At 40.2% G+C, this 4857-nt stretch overlaps 1 non-coding gene across 1 annotated transcript; it reads right to left on the bottom strand.

Annotated features, from left to right (window-relative positions):
• Window positions 1-2755: 2755 nt before the first annotated feature.
• On the bottom strand, window positions 2756-2821 carry MIR2321 (microRNA mir-2321). The gene has a single exon (NR_030873.1). It is a non-coding gene; the product is annotated as a microRNA mir-2321 (primary transcript).
• Between the last annotated feature and the right edge of the window lie 2036 nt (window positions 2822-4857).

Here is a 4857-nt window from a genome sequence, read left to right as displayed (position 1 = left end):
ATCTATGGAGAAATTTGAGCTGTATGAATTTTATTCTACTTAACCTCAGCCTTTTCCCTGTACCTTGTTTTTATAATAACTGGAAAGCAAGTAGTTCAGCTAGTTTCTGTGTATGTTTGCATTTGCAGAAAACATTACTTGAAAAGGTCCAAAGTTTCTGCGCTCTGGTGACTCTTCCCTACCTGTTTGTTCTCTTATTAACTGTAAAAGCTGCTTGGTAGCAAGTGTTCTAAAGATGCCTCTACCTGAGTCTGTGGCTGTTGTCATACTAATACAATAAATTCTGTCTTCATTTCATTCTGTTTCAGCTTTAAAAGGGGCTTTAATGTCTACTGAAGCATTTTTTTTTAACTTTACAATATTGTATTGGTTTTGCCATAGAGCAACATGAATCCACCACAGGTATACACGTGTTCCCCATCCTGAACTCTCCTCCCTCCTCCCTCCCTGTACCATCCCTCTGGGTCATCCCAGTGCACCAGCCCCAAGCATCCAGTATCGTGCATCGAACCTGGACTGGCGACTCATTTCATATATGATATTATACATGTTTCAATGCCATTCTCCCAAATCATCCCACCCTCTCCCTCTCCCACAGAGTCCAAAAGACTATTCTATACATCAGTGTCTCTTTTGCTGTCTTGTATACAGGGTTATTGTTACAAGTAATTCTTTCTATCTTCTGTTTAGAAGTTGAAGAAGGAATTTTTTTTTAATATTTGGAAATGGCAACTCAAAGAGAATTTTGATGGTTGGTGTCAGCTGGACAGCAGTGCTGAACAAAGGTTAAAATAACAAACAGAGAGTGTGATTTCCACTTATACTTGTAAGGAAGTGTCAACTACAAATTGGCATTTGCCATGGGCACTTGCCATCTGCCTCTACAAGGATTAAATCATGTGCTACTGCAGCTGCTGACCATTAACACCTGAACTCCTTAAAGGAGAGCAGAAATGCAGACAGCAGTTTTGGAAAGCAGAAATGAGACACTCTTTGCTCAGAGAAAAATGACAGAATAAGTCCTTAGATAGCTAGATATTTCCAGGAACCAATTTTATGAGCCCAATTCTTATATCTCTTCATACCTAGAAAAGCACTAAAATCCTTTATGGTGATGACTGCTCCTCATGGCTAGTGTTGTGGTCTGGGTGCAGGTTGGAAAAGAATTTCCAGACATGAGACAGAATGAGAGGGAAATAAAGTTTATTAGAGTGGGAGATGCTGTTAGAACAGCAGGCCAGCTCAAGGGAGAACTGACCTTGAATGGGGGGTCTTAGTCCACTTTTATACCCAGGGTACAGGGAGTGGGATAGGGTTATTGCGGGTCATTTGCTAGTTGGATGAGGCATGTATACTGGGTGGGAGGAAGAGTAAGGCAAATACCTCCTCCTTATGGGGTAGGAGGGGAGACAGGTTATACTGTTACATTAATAGTTACAACATAGGGAAGGGAAGGATGATAAGGGTCTGGTTTTTCCGTTCCTGCATTCCAAGACCCTTCTTGGTTTTATCTGCTCTTTCATCCTTGGATCACCATAGCTAGCAGAAACCTCCTGCAAAAAAATATATACTAGAATGCATGTACTCTCCCTTCACCAAAATCACATATATACTGATGTACCCACCTGCCTATTTGGAGTAGTTTCTCAGAGCTATCTGAGGTGCTGTCTCTGAGACTGCGATTCTCACTTTGCCTCAAATAAAACTTAACGTGCAACTCTCATGTTGTGTTTTTTTTTTTTTTTTTTTTAAGTCAACAGAAGGTACAAGAAGTCTGTAGTGCCCTTATTTTTCTAAACTTAATTGAATCTATGCCCTCACTTCCCCTGGGTGGTGAGAAATTAAAGTTTGTCAGTACTTTCTATTTCAAAGGACCCTTTCCTTTCAGATGGTAAACTGAGGAACTTAGCAATGCTTGGCAAATATGAGAAAGAATTCTTGTCTCCAGGGCATCAAGTCATTTTCTGAGGTGCATGATCTTTCAGATGCTGTGAGCAGCTCTATCTTTCCACCAGAGCCTGAGCACAGAAACTTTGCCCAACATCAAGGCCATGGTGCTTAGGGTTCTCTGTCTCTCCAGGTCCTCACATGCCACCCCTTCTACCAGCCCCCAAGCCCTTCCATATTTTCCCACGTCTTGTGAAGAACCCCATTCCTCACAACTCTCATGAAAAATAAATCCAAAGTAAACAAGAAACCCATCTCCATCCTTGACATCAGAGAAATTGTCTAACAGTTGAGACATTTTCAGTCTTAACTTTCTGGTAACTTCAGAACTACACCCTTCAGTGTTTGACACTTTAATTCAAAACCTATTAAATATGACCCTAGGACAAGGGCATCCTTCTGCCTCTAGGACTAAAAACCCAGCAAAACATTTCAAAGGGGGTTAGAGGTGAGAGAAAGAAAATAGTTCTCCTTCTTTAGGATTCTTCTGAAAGAGGGAGAACAAAAGCCTTCTTGTCATTAACATCCGCTCTGTAATGCATTTCAGTGAAAAGGAAGGGTAATGAGGCATCTGAATGAGGTTTTGTGTCTAATTTGACTGAAGTACTTTCTCAAAAGTAATAAAGACCTACATAAACAGTGCGAATTTAAAATTAACTTTAGCAACTTCAAGTGGTTGGTTTCCTCATTTTGCTGAGTACTTTTGATACTGAGGTGAAATAGGGTGTACTTGAACTGAAATTTGCTTTAATGTCACCATCAGAAAAATGTTTTTTGGTTATGTTCTTCCATATGGAGCAGCAAAAATCTCTCAGACGTGGCTCTGTTTTAATGCCTAGTGAGAGGAAGCAAACAAACAAAAACCAACCGACAATAAAAACAAAAGTCTTGTCTTTCTGTAAGGACATCATAAAATTTTGTTAACTTTAATTATTAAAAATAGCTGTGCAACCATGCATAGTTACATAAAATACCTAATTAGTGTGGCCAAAAAGAATTTGAACTAGAATGTTTGTGGGCTAGAAATTCTTTTATGGAACTCATTAGTGATATCAGACCCAAAAATATTTATGATATTATAAAACTGCTGGGAAAAGAGATGGTATTTAGTGCAGTTGAGGGTTAATTTGGGCCTCAAAGCACTTTCAGGGCCTTGAACTTTTCTCAAGCTGTACTGCGGTAGCAAATGATGCTGTTGCACCAGAGTTTATGGTGTGAGCGGAATTTATACAATGTTCAAGGAATAGCCTTTGAAATGAACAGAAGGCTATAATCATAGCACATAGTATTTAAGTGATTGAATCAATGTAAATGCTTCTAAGATGAGACAAAGCATGTTTCTCCTATAAAGTCATAAAATTTCTCCTTTATTAGGATTATCCTCTCTGGGGGACAGGATGATCACTCTGCTCTGCACTCCTTTCTCCCTCCTTCTCCCTGGTCACAGCATCACACACCCACTAACTCCTGGCTTTAGTGGTGAGTCCCAAATCCAATCTCTATTATTTCTTCTTTCCTGGACACACGCATTGGGTTAAAGCTGGACATGTGACCTAGGCAAGTCAATAAACATACATCTTAAATCTTCAAATGTTTTGTCGGAAAGTTGAAAAAAAGATTGTTCTTGCTTTGGCTAGAGGAAACACCAGTTGCTACCACCATGAGATTTCACTTTTTAAAAAAATTGAATTATAGTTGATTTACAATGTTATATTTGTTTCTGGTATACAACAAAATGATTTATATACACATATACCCTTTATACACGTATATCCTTCAAAAATCATTGCCTCGTCATGGCAAAGGGGCTTGTGCAACTCAGTGAAGCTATAAGCCATGCCAGGCAGGGCCACTCAAGATGGGTCAAGTGAAGAGTTCTGACAAAATGTGATCCAGTAGAGAAGGAAATGGCAATCCACCCCAGTATTCTTGCCTAGAGAACCCCAAAGACATTGTGAAAAGGCAAAAATATGTGATACTAGAGGATGAGCCCCTCAGGTTGCAAGGTGTCCAACATGCTACTGGGGAAGAGCAGAGAGTAATTACTAACAGCTCCAGTAAGAATGAAATCAGCTGGGCCAAAACAGGAATGACACTCAATTCTGGAGGTGTGTGCTGGTGAAAGTAAACTCTGATGCTGTAAAGAACAATATTGCATAGGAATCTGGAATGTTACATCCATGAATCAAGGTACACTGGACATGGACAAGCAAGAGATAGTAAGATTGAACAGCAACATCTTAGGAATTAGTTCAGTTCAGTCACTTAGTCATGTCCAACTCTGCAACCCCATGAACTGCAGCACACCAGGTTTCTCTATCTATCACCGACTCCTGGAGCTTGCTCAAACCCATGTCCATTGAGTCAGTGATGCCATCCAACCATCTAATCCTCTGTCGTCCCCTTCTCCTCCTGCTTTCAATCTTTCCCAGTATCAGGATATTTTCTAATGAGTCAGTTCTTCACATCAGGTGGCTAAAGTATTGGAGCTTCAGCTTCAACATCAGTCCTTCCAATGAACACCCAGGACTGATCTTTAGGATGGACTGGTTGGATCTCCTTGCAGTCCAAGGGACTCTCAAGAGTCTTCTCCAACCCTACAGTTCAAAAGCATCAATTCTTCAGCACTCAGCTTTCTTTAGCCCTTCATGACTACTGGAAAAACTGTAGTTTTGACTAGATAGACCTTTGTTGGCAAAGTAATGTCTCTGCCTTTAAATATGCTGTCTAGGTTGGTCATGGCTTCTCTTTCAAGGAGCAAGCATCTTTTAATTTCATGGCTGCAGTCACCATCTACAGTGATTTTGGAGCTCAAGTGCATAAAGTCTCTCACTGTTTCCATTGTTTCTCCATCTATTTGCCATGAAGTGATGGGACCAGATGCTATGATCTTTGTTTTATGAATGTTGA

The sequence above is a fragment of the Bos taurus genome, chromosome 17, assembly GCF_002263795.3.
Source record: "Bos taurus isolate L1 Dominette 01449 registration number 42190680 breed Hereford chromosome 17, ARS-UCD2.0, whole genome shotgun sequence".
In the NCBI taxonomy this organism is placed as follows: Eukaryota; Metazoa; Chordata; class Mammalia; order Artiodactyla; family Bovidae; genus Bos; species Bos taurus.
Note: the sequence above shows the minus strand (reverse complement) of the source record. Positions and strands in the feature narration are given on the sequence as shown.